The 18537-nt window shown below is 39.4% G+C and overlaps 1 protein-coding gene across 1 annotated transcript in view; it reads left to right on the top strand.

Moving 5' to 3' along the window:
* The window catches only part of TENM4 (teneurin transmembrane protein 4), a 2883939-nt gene that overhangs the window by 1661688 nt on the left and 1203714 nt on the right, over positions 1-18537 (top strand).

The raw sequence follows: 18537 nt of genomic DNA, 5'->3' as shown, positions 1-18537 counted from the left end.
TGCTGCTTTTCTTGTGTTCCTTCCTCCCTTCCTGCCTTCTTTTGGATTAAGTATTTTAAAAGTCTATTTTAACTTATTTACACCAATTAAAATTTGCAGGGTTTTTTTTTTTTTTGCCATATTTTGAGATTGCTGTGGTGATGACAATAGATTCTTTAACAGTTCAATATAATTCAAATCACTTCACATCAAAGGTAGGAAACTTGCTATCGTGTGGGTATATTTAGCACTCTTCTCATCCGTCATGGTTTGCTGGTGTTCTGTGTTAAATTTACTTATAAACCTCCCAAGACAATGTTATAATTTTGCAATTAAGAGTTGCATGTATTTTAAACTAAGAGAGAAATATTATTTTTGCATCATCCACTTAGATATCCTTTTTGATGCTCTTGATGTCTTTCTATCTCCCATCCTGGGAGTTTCCCTCTATCATTTGCCTTAAAGTTGAAGAATTTCCTATAGACTTTCTTGGAGTGTAAGTTGGCTGGTATCTGAATATGTCTTTATTTTGGCTTCATTCTTGAAGAATATTTTGGCTGGTTCTAGAATTCTGGATGAGGAGTTTATTGTTGTTAATGATAATTGTTTTTTTTTTTTCTTTCTGTACATTAAAGGTGTTGTTTGGTTGCTTTCTTGAAGTCAAAGGTCATTCAGATTGTTGTCCTCCTATATGTAATTTATCTTTTTTTTTTCCTGACTGCTTTTCTCTTGGATTTATGAGACTATGACTATGATGTGCCTAGGCATGGTAGTGTTCTACTTGTCCTGCTGGGTTTGTACCGAGCTTGTCAAATTTAATAATTTTGTCTTTCACAAAATATAGAAGATTTTTAGTTAATACATGCTCATACTTTTTCTGCTCCATTCCCTAAATCTTTTCCCTCTGGGTTCCAGTTATATTTTGTTAAACCTTTTGTAACTATCCTATAGGTCCCTAAAATGCTATTATTTTTCAATATTTTTTTTCTCTTCCAATTAGATAGCTTCTTATTGGTTAATTTTGTTTACTGAGCCTTTCCTCATACTCATTTTTAGGTTAAGTTTCTCCAGTGAATTTTTATTTCAGATACTTTTTCAGTTCTATAATTCCCATTTGCTTATTTTTAATACTTTTTTGAGGTATTTGCATACCATAAAGTTCACCTTTTTGAGCATGAAGTTCAATGATTGGTAGTAAATTTACAGGCTGACAAAGCCATCACCACCGTCCAATTTCAGAACATATCTCTCACTCTCTGGAAATACCAGCCTGTTTCTCGTCCACACTTTATAGCTCTTGCCTTTTTGGGCTATTTTATATAAAGGGAGTATGTTGGGGCGCCTGGGTGGCTCAGTCGGTTAAGCGGCCGACTTCGGCTCAGGTCATGATCTCGCGGTCAGTGAGTTCAAGCCCGCATCGGGCTCTGTGCTGACAGCTCGGAGCCTGGAGCCTGTTTCAGATTCTGTGTCTCCCTCTCTCTGACCCTCCCCCATTCATGCTCTGTCTCTCTCTGTCTCAAAAATAAATAAATGTTTAAAAAAAAAAAAAAAGGGAGTATGTTGCCTGTTTATCTGACTTTTTTCACTTAGCATAAAGTTTTGGGCATGTAGTTCCTTTATATCGCAGAACAGTATGCCATTATGTGGAGATGCCACAATTTGTTTATCCATCCACCACTGGGTACTCAGATTGATTCTACTTTTTGCCTATAATAAATAATGCTGTTATGAACAATCACATCTGGTAAGAGCTTACTCAGCCATATTGGACACAGAATCTCCAGGCTAATAAAGTTTTACATTTTCTTAAGTCACTTAACCACATCAGGTCAAACTTGTATAGTCAGATCTGAGGAGTAATTGAAAGAGTAAATGCTCTGTTTAGCAGGAGATTGACTCTGCATTTTACACTCTATGATGTGAAAGGAGTCAGCATCTGTTTCAATACTGGAGTTTCCCGGGAATTAGAACTTTTGTGTTCAGTGCTAATATCTGAGAATGACTCCAAATACATTCTGAGAAAAAGTATCGTCTCACCCATGTTACTAAGCAGATACCACTAGAGGAAGCTACTAATTGGTAGGCATTTTTGACACTAAAATTACAGGTAACTGAGAGATGAAAGTCTCTCCCTGAAGCTTAGCTCAGAGCTGAAAAAAGAAAACCTATTTTCATTGTGTATAATCAATTCAATATACAAGTAAGAACTAGTTAAGGCTACCTAATTATACCTTTGAATTTATACTCAATCCACAGTGTTTGCTCTGATGAAATATCAAATTTAAACAATTAATAGCGCTTGCTTGAATTCCATTTAAATCGAGCTCTTTTAACATTATTAATTTTTCTGTCAAAAGTTCTGGAAATAAGTTATTACTTAAACTTGTGTGAATTCAGAAAAAGCATCCAACAAGGGTCCAGTACAATCGTACCCTTTGGTGCTTTTATTTAGCAGCCAGCATGAACTGAATGAACCACCATCCACAAAACAACCCTCAAGAAGAGGGAAGGTATCGTGAGATAATGGTAATAATATATAGATTTTTAAAAATCTGACGTTTTAAAAATAGTTTGCGTGTGTCAACACGTTACCTGCTTTCTCATACACTCTTTACAGCAGCCTCGTGTCAGGGACTCTGCCATCCTTGGTTCTCAGGGGCTCCATTACTCATAGAGCTTGCATAACTTGTCTAAATGACTTGGTAAATGGACGATGGAGCCAGAACTCAAATCCATTCTTGTGTCACTCCAGTCATTATAACCATGGGTATGTTAAAAAGTCCGAGTAGGAGGGGCGCCTGGGTGGCTCGGTTGGTTAAGCGTCCTGACTTCGGCGCAGGTCACGATCTCGCGGTCCGTGAGTTCGAGCCCCGCGTTGGGCTCTGGGCTGATGGCTCAGAGCCTGGAGCCTGCTTCCAATTCTGTGTCTCCCTCTCTCTCTCTGCCCCTCCCCCGTTCATGCTCTGTCTCTCTCTGTCTCAAAAATAAATAAAACGTAAAAAAAAAAATTAAAAAAAAAAAAAAGTCCGAGTTGGAAAGTCTGTGGGTTACTTAAGTGTATAATTATGAATTATTTCTTTTAGAATATTTAAAACCTGAACACAGAGAAAAAGAGGATGCAGAATAATTCATATGCATGTGGAAATATTTTTTTCTGAAAATGGAATGCTGATTTCTGGATATGGTAGGGAAAACCAGTGTGAAATGTATGAGTTTTCTGTACAGACTCAGCCAAACAATTCATGAATGTGTTCATTCAGTCCATTCAGGCATTGTACATAGACCGTCCACGTCCATTTATATTTGAAAATGTGGTTTTCTTCATTTTTATAAATAATACCACATTTGCATTTTAAAATGAACTTACAACATATAAGTTCAATGCCTGGCATAAAATATATACTCAGTAATCTTAGCTATTATTACAGGAAGTAGCAGAGGTTCTATTCAAAAGAATTTAAGGTGAAAAGCAGACAAGGCAGAATGCTAAGCACAGACAGTATCTACTAAATGCAGGGCACCCTGCTATGTGATTGCATATACATCATTTGAATTAATCTCTACAACCAAGCTAGGACAGGAATATCCTTATCTTCAGACGCAGAGCAGAGCCTAAGTTAAGGGAAGTTATCCTGTAGTTCTGTCTACCTTCTGATAACATTAATGATTCAAACCCAGTTGAATATGATTTGTGGGATTCTAAAACCCATGTCCTTCAAACTGATACTAAGAGACTAAGGTAGTTCTCAAAGTATTAAATTTTGAACCAAATTTCCTAGAAAGGTAGGAAAAAAAGATAAAATTACCAACCAAGAGAATCATACCACTTTCCATGGAAATGATATTCCCTCCCCCACCCCCATGAAATTCTGTAGGAATTAGTAAAGTGTGCTGAGCCAAAAGTTTCTGTGGGATGGGAGGTGTGTAGGAACTGGTGTCTCTCTCTCCGGAGATCACTAGAGATGTAAATTACCTGCTTAAAGCTTGGTCTGTATTTAAATGGCCAGTGTTTCCCATTTATTTTTCTCAAGGACGGATAATTTAGGTTTAGGCTTCTATGTTAGAAACAGAACTTCTTATGACAAAAATATGAAGCGGTCTATCTGGACAAGAAGAAATAGAAATGTAAGAGAAGAAAGTAATGGATTCAGAAGGCATGACAACATTGTAAAGTGTGAAAGCATAACATTCAGTAAAGTGTAAGAGGAAGACTCATCCACCTATAGAGTGAACAGGTTTCAAAGATTAATATAATTCATTAATAAACTAACATATAATAATAAAGTTGGTTCAGAGGGTATTTGCAGAGCTGCGTATGTATAGGCACCTCAGAAAGAATATCAGAATATGTTGCTATATTCAAATACAAAACTAGTCAGTGTCCTACATGACAACAAAACTAACATCTTTTTTCTATGAGGAAAAAAAAATCTACAAATTAACAAGTAATTTCACAGTTTGGGCTATAATCAATAGTAAATGTCAAAACAAGCAAAGTACATTCCAAAAGAGAAGTAAATAATCCTTGGGTAGGTTTGTTAGACAGTGCTCCCGTATGACTTTGAAAAGAGATAAAGTTATCCTTTAAATTTCCAATATTAACTTGCCATTTAAAAATAACAGTCAACTAGAAATGAGAAGTCGCAGTTTCTTCTAGAATGCTCACGTGTCCTCCACTCTTCCAGAGCTCCTACATCTGTATACATCTATATCTTTCCACCTTTATTCATGTAAGTTATTCATCAACATGTGTGGACTTCTGTGTTTGCCAACATTCAGCTAGAAGATACTTAACATTTTCTAACAATTACTATGATCAGGAAACTTACACATTTTATCTCCTTTATATAGGGTCTTGCATTGAGAGGAAAGAAACCCAATATCAAAGAAGTATATAATGCCAAGATGAGTTAGGAGCTGTCAAAATTGTGATTTAAACCAGATCTGATTGTCCAGCCTACAGTCTTCCCAGTATACTGTACTATCTGTTAAAGAAGGTGGAAGTAGTTACAAAGTTTTCGTAAGGCTGAGTCCTTGGGGTCTGTATGAAAGGAGGAGGGAAAAAAAAAAAAAACAAACCTTACCCAGTTAGAAGTTCAGTTGCTGAAGGATAGTAGATACTGTCAGATTTTAATAACCACAGAAAAGTGTCATCAAATTGCACGCCTTATACTTGAAACCAGGTCCCCAAATGAACAATTGTTATCTGCTTTAAAACTCAGAATAGTTTCTCAGGACACAGATGATACCAAGACTCAAAGTTATAGCCATTTAAAATATTTGTTGCCCTTGGTGAAAATTTTTTACACTTTATTTCATATTTCATGATTATCTGAAATGTGTAGGCTTGCCTGACTTTGTTATGAGTAAATGCTAAATGCAGGTTAATGGTCCCAAGAAGGAAGCTCATGAGTATTTTTCTGAATTACTCATTTGTTTTATACTCCCATCTTTTCATGTCAGTAATAATCTATTAAAAGTTTTACAGTTGTAACATCCTTTTCATTAATGTTTTCATATGAACAGTATAGATTTCGTGTCCTCTCTGTCTTAGCATGTCACAGTCCTCCGTTTGATTACAAGCCCCTCAGGAATAAGCATAAATGCAATGCCAAGTTCATATTAAGAGTATCGATTTTTTTCAAATGAACTGAACTGAAAGGTTTTCTTAGCTTTGCCCCTAAGAATAAAACAGAGCTTAAAACCTGTCTAAGAGTAATCACAGAGTTCAATAAATAAGGGTGGCTTTGTTAATAGGTTAGTTGATTGGTGAAATGCAAACATACCTGTGTAATCTAACAATTTTGTTAGGAGCTAATGAGGCTTAGTGGAAAGCACATGGGCTTCAAAGTCAGTTTAGTTGACTCTAATTAATTTGGACAAGTTACTTACATTCACTTGTTTGATCATCTGTGGTTATTTTTAATTTGCACCATTCGCTGGGTCTGTGCTATGTGCTGGGGCAGAGGGGTGAGCGAGATAGACCTTGTCTCTTTCTTCCCTGGGATTTCCAGGGAAGCAGACGAGGTCTGTTTCTGTTGGGGAAAATACACATTCGCATAAGTGCATTAAGTGTCTAAGTGGTAGAACACAAGGGTCACCTGACTCAGCCTGGGAGTGGACAGGGAAGACTTTCTGAAGGAAGACAAGGTTGGAACTTGAGAAATGTAAAGGGGGTTAGAGGTTAAACCTAGTGGCCCAGGCAGAGGGATCAGTGGAGGCCATAAGGAAAATAGGAGAAGGAAGATTTCAAAGACAAGAAGATTCCTTTCTTTTCCCACTTCCATAGCTGTTTCTAAGAAAGTTACTCTACAGCCAACTCTGTGACCGAAAACACAACCTTTTTTTTTTTTAGGAACACATTCTAGTAAAGAATTCTGTACTCTATGTGGCACCCTTAGACCTGCCATCTTCAGTTTGAATTGAACTCATTTTATCTGTGGAAAAAGAGAAAACAAAACCAAAAGCAATATATAGCGCAGTGGAGGCAGGGCAAGGGGGGAGGAGGGATAGTACTTTACACACAATAAACAATTTTTTTTACCTTAACTCTATGAGGAAATTGGCACGAAGAAGCTAAACTTGCCTAAGGCCGCATAACTCATAAGTGGCTGTGCTAGAGCCACGTGGTGTTTCTAATCACGATGAAAGTGTTCCAGTGCTGATCGTTCTGTTTGTGGTTAAATGTAGAAATACTAGTGGGGCAGTTCACTTGGACATTGGCTGCAAGTATGATAGGCCCAGAGTTTATATAAAGAAGATCTTAGCAATGAATTGTCAAGACGGCTGGACAGTCAGGGTCATGTGTGTTTGCTCAGTTTTGGGTTCCACTGCCTCCCCACCTGCCACCACATAAGAAGCTTTATTCAGCAGACAGAAGAGCTTCCCTGAAGGCCATGAAGGAGAAGGAGAAGGGGAAGAGGTAGGGGAAGGAGTCGTCTTCTATGTAATTATAAGAGGCTCCTGATGTTTTACCCATGGTAACCTATGCAAGCATGAAAATAGATTATATTCATTATACTGATGATTAAAAAGCTCACAGAGTTTAAGTGCTTTCATGAAGATCAAATAATAAACACAGGTCAGCTTTGGGTTCTGAACTAGTCTAGTCCTAACTGAACAAGCACTCCTCTGTATATTTCCAAAGTCCTGTAAAATGATTCATAGGAAAAAAAAAAAATCTATCAGCAACAAGTTTGTTATTTAATAGACCCTTTCTTGTAGACACACTATTTATAGAGTCAAATTTCTGGGAAGTGCTATAATAAGGAACATTATCTGGGTTTAAGTCAGTATTTTAAAAACTTGTTTACTACAAGTCTCTGTTCCATTCTTTCTGAATGAGGGCAGAATATGTCTTCCCTCATGGAGTTTTAGGAGAAAGAGAAGAGAGAAGGGAAATCTGTGGCCAAACTCTGCTCCCAACAAGCAGTGTGACTTGGTTACATCCAGCCTGCTGCCTCAGTCAGTTTCTTTTTACATTGAAAAGATGAGTAATAACATCTATTCACTGAATTGTTTCGAGTTGGACAGAATCTCAACAGCATTTCCTGGTGCATTGAAATCGCTAAATGAATATTACTTCTCTCCCCTACTTTATTATTTCCTACATCCCTTTTTTATTCTTTTCTTATGGGAACCTTTCTTCCCTTCCATGCCTTGTCTGTTTTTGTTCCCCAAACCCCTGTCCTTTTGTCTATTAAATGCTAAATGTGATTAGAGAGAAAGGGACGACAACCAAAATTGGAATACTTTTAAAGCAACCTTTAATACTTTCCCTACAAAATCCTTGGAAAACTGACCTAAAAGGAGAAAAAGCAGGTCTGTACCTCTTTACCCTTGAAGTTTCTTTTATTTCAGCCATTTGGAAAGGGCTAACACAGTACCTCCCAGCTGTCAGCATGCTCTGCAACAGTGAGCCCAGCGATGGTGTTCTCTCTCTGGGATGGATCATGGGATCCCTAGCTGAACCCTCTAAATTTATATTTTACTTGACCAAACTCTGGTGGAAGGCTTTGTGCCCTTAAATATACAGGGGGAAATGGGTAGGTTTGAGAGCATGTAACCTGGCACCTGAGGGCCTTGAAATAAAGGAGTCTAATCAAGGGAGGTCAACTAATGAATAAAACTTAAAGGAAAAGTCTTTGAAAGCCATTGATTTTTACCAGCTTATGTTTGTCTGTGGGTGGGAAGTGCTTGGGTCCTAGTAACATATACACGAAATGTGGATGGAAACGTAAAATCACTGTGCAGGGAAAAAGTTCACATGAGAGGTTCGCACCGTCTAATGGTCAGTATCCAACTGTTTCAATGTGCCAACCCACTGCCAAGATCCCAGTGACTACTAGAGAGATGGTCTTGGCAAGTTGAGTAACACAAATAGAACTTTGTTTCTGGGCTAAGCATTAAGTGACCATAGCTGAGACAAAGACCCAAGAAGCAAAGACTGTGGCAACCAACCTTGGTGTTAGACTTTCGTTTGATTACTGGCTCTATATGGTTGGCCAGTTATTAACTCTGAACATCAGTTCCTTCATCTGTCAAACTGTGATCATCATGCCTGCTTCGTAGAGTATTATGTAAATCAACGTAAAATAGTCCACAGAATACTGGTAAAATGTGTCTGCTCAACTATATTAGTAGGATTGAATTGAAAGGAAATACTCTAGTGCTCAAAGATTCATCCACACAGTACCTTTGCCTGATGGCCACTACTTAAATGTCCCCTGCAAGGGAGAGCCTAGTGTTTTATTTGTGACCTACCATAATGTTACATTGTTACACACAGCTATAAGGAAAGTGACCTCAAAATTATTCAGGCCAGGGACGCCTGGGTGACTTAGTTAAGTGTCCAAGTTTGGCTCAGGTCATGACCTTATGGTTCAGGGGTTTGAGCCCCCCGTTGGGCTCTGTGCTGACAGCTCAGAGCCTGGAACTGCTTCGGATTCTGTGTCTCCCTCTCTCTCTGATCCTCCCCTGCTCATGTGCTCTCTCTCTCTCTCTTTTTCTCAAAAAATAAACATTAAAAAAATAATTATTCAGGCCAATATGAGCAAGATATTTTAAATATGGATCCTTACTCATTACTTATTTTTCTACTCTTTATTTTTAAATAAGCTTGGAACAAAAATTCTATGCAACAGTTTGGTAAAAAAAATCATTTTTTGAATAAGTCAGCCTTTACAATGAGTAGTGAATTTTACAGCTGCCCCTGTTGTCGCTATTAACAGTGAACAACTACATTGTGCTAGAAAATATATACTAGGTACAAAAAATGAAATACTCATTTTAAATTACTTCTTTGGTTTGTTGTTTGGACTAAATATACCTAATTTACGGATAAATTGAAATTCAAAATAAAAGTAACTAATTCGAGATCATTCAGGTAGGAAGAGCCCAGCTGGGGTGTGAAACCAGATTGATTTCCTTAACTCCTTCCTTTCTACCACCCTTCCTTTCAATTTTTCTTCCATTTTCCACTTCGCATCAGCAGCAGGCCCACCTCACACATGCTGTGAAAGCACATAAAAAGCTTGCCCTCTGTACCAGTGTATTCCAAGACCGCCTCTTCTCAAAGTCTGCTAATCCCCACGCCAAAAGGAAACTCCCAGACCCTCGGAGTTTAGAAAGGGGCATCCAACCCCTCAAGGGCAGTGCTAGTTAATGGCAGCTGCTAATTACTTGCTTCTTTTCCCTTCTGGATGAAAGGAATAAGGTCAGAGGTTGCAAAGAAATTAAGATGATTTGCCAGTGGGACAAACTCAGGACAAAGTAAACCAGGTGACCCAAGTGAAGACCATAGGGAGAAATCCAAGTACAATGTATGTGATGGATTTTTGTAAACAGTGGCCACGGAGAGGAGGCCAGTGTGGTGACTCTTATTTATTCATTCACTCAAATATCATTTGCTTACAGGGCTTGAGGGAAGAGAACGAACATTTATTTCTTCCCTAACTTCTTTCACAAATATTTACTGAACATTTGCCATCAGCCGGTAGGGTCCTAGAACCTAAAATAAAGCAATTACCAAGATAAACCAGTTCCCCTGTCGTGGGGCTAACATTCTAGTGCAGAGAAGACAGTCAATCAAGATGAAATAGGAAGATGATCAGATAGTAATAATAGCTCTGAAAAGAATTAGAATAAGATTATGTGAACTGAGTATGTTGGGACTACTTTAGGTAAGGTACTCATGGAAGGCTGGAGAGAGACAGCCATGTGAATATTATATGAAGAAATTCCTAGTCAGAGGGAGCATCTAACACAGAGTCCATATGGCAAGAGGAAGCAAGCCTGGGGGTTTAAGGAATTAAAAAAAATTATCTTGGGTATAATGAGCAAAGGGGAGAGTTTCTTGTGATGAAGTCAGAAACATAGGAAGGGCTGTGGGATAGGAATTTGACTTATGATTTTGTAAGACATGGTAGAGGATGGGACTGGTGAACATGTTGGTCCATGGTATTGAAAGCTGTGGGACTGAATGAGAGAACCGATGTACAGAAAAGGGACAAGAACAAAGGCCTGGGGCAGTCTATCACTCAGGGACAGCATAGTAGACAGAGCAGAAGAGGTAGAGAAGTAGGAGGGAAGTTAGCAAATTGTGATGTTAGTGAAGCCAAGAGAAAGAAGTATTTTACCATAGGGAAGAGAAATCAGCCATGGCCATCATTGCTGAGAGAAAAGGGACAGGACACAGAAGTGACCATAGGTGAGGATTGCTAACTTTGACATAACAATCTGAAGATGGTGGAGGTAGAAGCTTGACTGGAATAGAAAATGTGAGAAGATCAAGGGTAGGCAGAAGCTATAGACAGCTATTTTAAGAAATTTTCTTATAAAAGGAAAGGGCCAAGTCAGGTCATAGCTAGAAGAGAATGTAATGAAAAGAGGACTTTTTCTTTCTTTCTTTTTCTAAACCATAGGAATTATAGAGCAGGCTTTTTATTTTTGTGGGTTGATAGATATTATCTGGAACGGAAGAAGAAACCATTGATATTCAGGAGAAGGGGGTAATTTCAGGAGCAAAGACTTGGAGATAATGAGAAGAAATGACATCTAAAGCACCGTGGAAGGGGTGACCTTCAACAGTGCCTGTTCCACTTGCAGCAGTTTAGAAAGACATAGGCCTCAAAACCACCCGCTGTGAGAGGTAGTGTTATCACCATTTTATACGTAAAGAAATTAAGGAACTTGATCACTAAGATCCTATAATTATCACTAATTCTCCCATCTCTGGATTTCACCTGCCCACATCAGATGGGGTATGGAATTTCTTCTCCATGTGGGAAGGTTTAACACCAGTGACCTTCAAAGACCTGGCCTCTGCCTGATCCTGCTGTGTAATCCCTTGCCACTCTGCTACAGCAGCCTTCTAGATCCAAGAGTGCCAAATAACTTGCCATTTATAGACTGTATCTTGTTCTTATGCAAATGCTGCCCTGGACACCCACTTCCCTCTGTAGAAAACACACTGCCCATCTCTCCTCCATCTGGTTAGTTCCTGTGTGTCTCTGAAGACAATCCAAGCATTCCCTCCACTATCCAGGCATCATTGACTCATTTATGCTCCTTTGGTCTTTGTTCTTACCTCTTACAGTGTGAACTTAGCACACAGTGATGTGATTGGATGTTTACATGCCTGTGTCCTCAACTCAGCTTGGAGAACCTTGAGTTGGGAAACTTGTGTCCAGCATAGGACTTGACATAAAATGAGCACTTGCTAAGTATTCGTGGGAAGAGGAAAGGAAAGAGGATTCTCTCTTAGCACCATGACTGAAATATTTACTTAAATCACACATATATTTGAAGAACCAATTTGTCAAATATTTTCATCACATTATTGCCATTGGGAAGTGAGGACTCCCATTCTTTTATTCTGTTCCATTTGAATATCCAAGGTTCACCCCCATCCACGACAAGAAATGGGGAAGAGCAGAATAGGAGTCACCTTTTGGAAAGAGATGGGAATCAACCTCTCAGCCCAGATACAAATTATACTGCTATACACATTCATTTAAGAACACTGGTCCCCCCTGCTCTGTCCTATGCCCCAAGACAAACGTAAAATGCACCCTCAGCTGCTATTAAGTACAGTTCACAAGGATGAGCGTCACCATTTTTTTAAACTTGAAGACATAAAGTATTTTAGCTTTAGCTGATCTTTAATCATTTTGTAATATAAAATGAAATTAGGAGCACTGGGTGTTGTATGGAAACCAATTTGACAATAAATTTCGTATTAAAATAAAAAGGAACAGTCAAAAAAAGATAAAAAATAAAAGGAAATTAGGTAAATTGTCCAGTGAATGTTAACAACAACAATCTCTTGCTTGCATATTGTATATTCCTTTGCCATTTTTAAAGGAATTTTATTTTTTTTTAAGTTTATTTTGAGAGAGAGAGAATACGAGTGGGGGACGAGTGGGCAGAGGGAGGGAGAGAATCCCAAGCAGGCTCCATGCTCAGTGCAGAGCCCCATGCAGGGCTCAGTCTCACCATTGTGAGATCATGACCAGAGCTAAAATCAAGAGTCCAGTGCTTAACCAATTGAGCCACCCAGGCACCCCTCCTTTGCCATTCTTAAGGCAGGCACATGGACCTATTTCTAAGTAATATTTCAGTAAATATCATGGGAATGGTAGTAAAGCAATCTGAGTTCTAATCTTAATGTGGCCACTAACGAGTCCTATAAGCTATTGTTTCAGTTTTGCAGATAAGAGGATGGAAGCTGAGGTTGTTGTACACATCTATAGCATAAGCTTTTCAATTTCTGGGTTAGAGCCTTTTTCAAAACAGAGACTTCTTTCACAACAGCTGAGGAAAGTCATTGACAAAACTTCCATAACTGAAAGTTGGTAGTCTAAAGAGCCAGGGTCCAAATGTTACCATTGCATGAAGTAGAAACGTTGGGTCCCTTAGAACTTAACATTATTGATGCATTTTCAAGAAAAAGTTCCAAAGGTTAAATAAAGGTCATCATTCATGACAGAAGGAGAAAGGTTTAGTGAAATTAACACAATTCCACAATCTCCAGCAAGAAAAATTCGAGCTGTCTTGTACAACTTCTAAGTCCATAAATCTGTATTGCCCCCATTAAAGCTTTGTAGACTCAGAAGCAAAGACAGAAACCCAGGGAGTCCAGCAACCTTTTTATAGCAGAATCAATTAGGTATGTGCTGTGCTTTTAAAATGCACCACTTCATATTAAGGAGCTTAAGGGGTGAATAACAAGCTCATAAAATGTTAATAACTGTAATGACTATAGCTTTGGCAACACCTTTAACTGTGTGGAACTGTCATGGGACCAGAGATAGTAAAATGCCCTTGGAAAAGTGAAGAGGAACTCTTTGATCACCCTTCCCCCTGCGTTAGCCACCTTGGACTTGGTGGAATATAAGATCTGCCCTGGTCCTTTGGAATCAACATCATGTCCCCTATTGCTCCTAAATAAACAGATGGAATTGCTCAGTACAGGAGCAATGAGCTGGGAGTCAACATTTCTGAGCCATGGTGCTTTCCTGCCAACAGCTCACTGGATGGATTTCAGAGGCTGGCTTCTCTGAATGTCAGTATCCATTTTTTTTTAAGTTTATTTATTTTAAGCAGGGAGGAAGGGCAGAGAGAGAGGAGAGGAAGAGAATCCCAAGCAGGCTCTGCATTGTCAGCATGGAGCCGGATATGGGGCTCAGATTCATGAACAATGAGATCAAGACCTGAGCTGAAATCAAGAGTCAGATGCTTAACCACCTGAACCACCCAGGAACCCCCTCAGTATCCATTAAAAAAAAAAAAAAAAAAAAAGATCCGAAGCATTCTTCATTCCCATTTTTCAACACTGGGTTAAATGAGATTTTTTAACAGTGTCCCTTTTGGACAGATGTCAAAGTCTTGTCGTTTAGCCAAGATCACATAACCAGCTTCCAGAATCTCTGCATTCACTGGCTCCATGGTGCTCCCAACTGATTGAGGTCTAACTTCCCCTTGAGGGTGTATAGTCTGTGATTCTGTGTTCCATCAAGTCACTGATCAAGGCTAAACCAACATCTTCAGTTGGAGTCTAGTGAATAGTTTTTATGAAAATAATATCCACTTTATTACATTAACAAATGTAATTTTTTAACTTTATAAGCATCTTGTTGACTCAGAAATTTGATCTCAGCACTAATTCTCAAAATTCAAATTATTATTCTATAACAATATGTCTAACTGGCCCAATGCTACTTTTAGTGGTAATATGAAACAAATTTCCTAGTATGGTTGATGAAAACTATATCTATTTTAAAGTCATCACAAAGATTGCTTTTTTTAGAGTATTCTCTGGCTTAGAATATATGAAATAAAATCTAATATTGGACAAATTAATGAATATCAGAAGTAAACACCTGCTTTAAGGAACTGTAGTCTCTCTTCAGCTCAGAAAGCCACAGTTCTATCAAGGGTTTCTCTCCTTGATAAATACCAATTTACCCTGGAATATGTACCCTAAACAGATCTGCTCTGTGGAGCCCTCTTGACCCGGCAGATCACCCGATTTCTCCCTTCATCAGCCTCTTCATATCTAGCACAGGCTTGAAGGTATTATTGGCAAGCTTTATGGTATTGTTGGCATGCAGCATCTGTGAAAGGCAGTTTGGAACCAGGTTAAGAGCACTGATGCTAGAGTCCGATTGCCCACACTGGAAACCAACCAGATACCAGCCCCCTAATTTTTGTGAAGGGACTTGGTCGTTTTGTACGTACTCTCCTTTATTTTCCTTGCTGTCTGGGAGAATAACAGCACTTCCTTTTCTTAACTTTGTTTATTTATTTTGAGAGAGAGAGAGAGAGATGGAGACTATCCCAAACAGGTTCTGTGCTGTCCGTGCAGAGCCCAGCGTGGGTTTCAAACCCACGAGCTGTGAGAACATGACCTGAGCCAAAATCAAGAGTCAGACGCTTAACCACCTGAGCCACCCAGATGCCCCAGAACATACTTTTTATGGTTGCTAGGATTACATGAGTTAATACATGCACTTAGAACACTGAGCACTTAGTTGCTAACTATACTATGGAAGGACTATAGGCATTGGAATCTAAAAGCTGGACTTAAGTCCTGACTCTACCTTTGTTAGTTGTGTGACCCTGGGTAAAGCACCTTTTAGCTCTAAACCCTAGTTTTCTTATTTGTAAATTAAGCCTACTATTCTAGTTACTTACCTTGAGGGTTGTTGTAAGAGTTGTGTGTGGTGTGGATTACCTACTATCTGAGAATGAGTAGTCAGGCCACGGCAGTGGCATTGGTGGCAGAGTGGCTGTGGTGTGGTGGGTGGTGTCAGCATCAGTGATGGGAGAGCAGAGGTGGGGCGGCAGTGGCAGTGAGGGATGCAGATGGTGGTGGTTCTAGTTCTAGTCTTGTTGGCACTGGGGATGGTGGTGTCAGTGGTGGTATTGAAGAGGATGATGTGCCCCCGCGTCTGTCTGCCAGGTTAGATTCAACTTATCCAGGCTGGTAAGGGATTCTTTGTCTTGGTGTTCTGCACACATGATCAGTAGGCCCAAGTACAAGCCATGTGAAGGATCTCAAGCCAGTGGATAAGAAGCTAGAAGGAGTGAAGCCTGAGCTGGACTGAGTAATCAGCAGGTCTGACTCTATTTCTGGATGCCCTGAGAGGAGTAGCATTTTATACTCTGTATGGTCCAAAGGAGAAGTTGGATCTAATACCCATCTGTACTGAAGGTCAAGTCTGATTGATTAATGTTGCCTAAGTTAAAGTATATGAGTAGTGACAGATTTCACAGAATCACATCAAAGCAAGTTCCCAGGCAGTGATAAGGAGGGCAGAACATACTTATTTATATTTATTAACAGCGTATATTTACTTCACGGAGAGACTGTAATATCTCCCCACCAAGGGCCTGTATCCTGCTAATGCCCAAAATAATACACGTGAAGTGCTTTGGTCAAGATCTGCACATATGAAGCTCTCAAAGTATTGGCTAGTAACATTATTATTAACCATCAATACCGTTATCATCATTGTCAGGCCTGGACAACTAGACTGGATATTAGCCCTGGACTCCAGTTCCAATTTCATCAAGAAGTGGAGGTAAAAGACAATGCAGTAGTGAAGAGCTCAGAAGTAGAGGCAACAGTGGCAGAAAACTGATACTGAGGCAGAAACTCCACCATATAGACCAGGCCACCAAGGCTTGCACGATGTGCCGGAAAGCTGAGAGGCTAGGAATACATGGATGCCTAGCTCTCTCCTGTTGTCCTGCATTCACAGGACCATATGGCAACCCAGCGGATTCCAGTCTTCATTTTACCAATGCTAGTTTTCCTGATGTTCTCCCTGCCCTGAGCAGACCTCACTGGACCTTGGGATCTATATTTGAACAAGCCTGGGAAATACTGGGCAATGTCCCAACTTTGCCAGAAAAATATAAGCCATACCTCCTTTCTGGCAAGCCCAGACACATGCCAACAGCTAAGCTACATGGGAAAACCCAAAATTATACTTTTAAATCAAGGCATTTCCCTTTTCAGCAAGGAAGGCAAAACTGGCTGCTCCCAAAATATTACTTTTTGTCAAAGGTAACAGTCTGAGAAATGATGGTAACAGATTATGAGCATGCACGCCCCAGTATTTACTCCAAATACATGAGCAAAAATATGATGTGGACCGTGAATCTTTTGTATAATATGCTCTCAAGATAGCAGCTATAAAAGTGGGTGTGTGTTTACATATCTATACAAAATATTTGAACAGAAAGTGGCACTAGTGTTTAAAAATCTTAATATTAGCTACAGTGGGCCTTTCTTAAAATATAAAATAAGCTTCTCAATAAAGAACAATGCATTTTATGTTATGCATGTTTTGTAGAAATTGCCTTTCAGGTGAAATATTATTTCAGTTTTAATTATTTTCCCCAACCAACCCAACCCTCATTCCACAAAACATCACCTGGTTTTAAATGTACATCCTTCCAGGGGCGCCTGGGTGACTCAGTTGGTTAAGCGTCCGTCTTTAGCTCAGGTCATGATCTCATGGCTTGTGGGTTCAAGCCCCCTGTCAGCCTTTGTGCTGACAGCTGAGAGCCTGGAGCCTGCTTCAGATTCTGCATCTCCCTCCCTCTTGCTGCTCCCCCAATCATGCTCTGTCTCTCAAAAATATTAAAAATATTAAAATTGGGTTCCAATTCATGACTGATAATTTTAGAGCCTAGAAAATGGCAAGCAAACTATAGGTTGTTTGTTGTGAATAAAGTTTTATCAGAACAGCCATGCTTGTGTGTTTACATATCATCTGTGGCTGTTTTGTGCTACTAATGGCAAAGTTGAGTAGTTGGGACAGACTGTGTGGTCTGCGAAGCCTAACATTTCTAATGTCTGATCTTTTACAGAAAATGTTTGTCAATTTCTGCTCTAGACCAATACTTCTCAACACTGTGTATTCAAGTCACAGGGAGAGCTTTTCAAAGTCCCAGTACAAAAATCTTACCCTAAATCAATTAAATCAGTATCTCTGAGGGTGGGACCCAGCACTTTCTAGGTCCCTTAGGTCATTTCAGTGTGTCCAAGGTTGAGAACCATTGCTCTAGGAAACCCCCTCATGTTGTCAGAATCTGTAGTACTGGGTAGAAATACTCATTGAGTTTTCTATCAAATGAGAGTCAGACTATTTATTTATAAGGTGGTTTGCAGGTGCTCAACTGTGTCATTTCCAGTCCTTAAAAAAGTAGCTATTCCCCTCCAATAAATCTTTTTCTCACAATTCTTTACATCTTGCTGCAATGGAGAATCAAGCCCCTAGTAAATGTTGATATTCTTTAACACCATTCTTTAACACCTGCTGTGGGATCTTTCTCATAAATGAAGGCTTTCTCAAGCTTCTGCTCTGAGTTCTCTGTAGGCAGCCTCCATAATAATACAGACTGTGTTGAAGGAGGAGACACAGATGGGGACTGGAGGAGTGCCTCCAGGTAGCAGAAGGCAATGAATATTCAAAACCCCTGTTGTGTATGTAAATCAGAAGGTTCTTATATAATAATAAATTTGATTCTACCTTACAAAGATTTCCTTATAAACTATGCTTCTATCTTTAGAGTATGGACCAGCTAAATCACTGGTTCTCCAGAAAGAGATAAACAGCTTCCAGAGTCATAACTATGGTGGGAGAACATAACAGAGAAAATACACCACCCTACACACACACACACACACACACACACACACACAGGGGGCATACACACACAGGAGGCATTCACACATAGGAATCAGAATAGAGTTTTAGTACCATCTCTGCCATTTCCTAAATTCTGTGACCCCAAACTGATTGACGTATTTCCATGAACTTTGGGCTCTCCTATGTTTGTTTGTTTTTACGTGTGATTGTATAAAGTTGTATCACACAATTTCTGGGGAACCAGTGTGATGAATCTGTGACCTTAACTCACTTCTTAGCCCATCCTGTTGTTGTTCTCTGGAGAAATGCCTCTGACTCTTCCTTGTCCCCATACACACAAACACTGGGCCTTTTGGCTTATGCACAGTTGAGTAAGTGATCCAAGCCTCTTATG

The sequence above is a fragment of the Panthera pardus genome, unplaced genomic scaffold, assembly GCF_024362965.1.
Source record: "Panthera pardus isolate Hobbes unplaced genomic scaffold, ASM2436296v1 HiC_scaffold_12, whole genome shotgun sequence".
Taxonomy (NCBI): Eukaryota; Metazoa; Chordata; class Mammalia; order Carnivora; family Felidae; genus Panthera; species Panthera pardus.
Note: the sequence above shows the minus strand (reverse complement) of the source record. Positions and strands in the feature narration are given on the sequence as shown.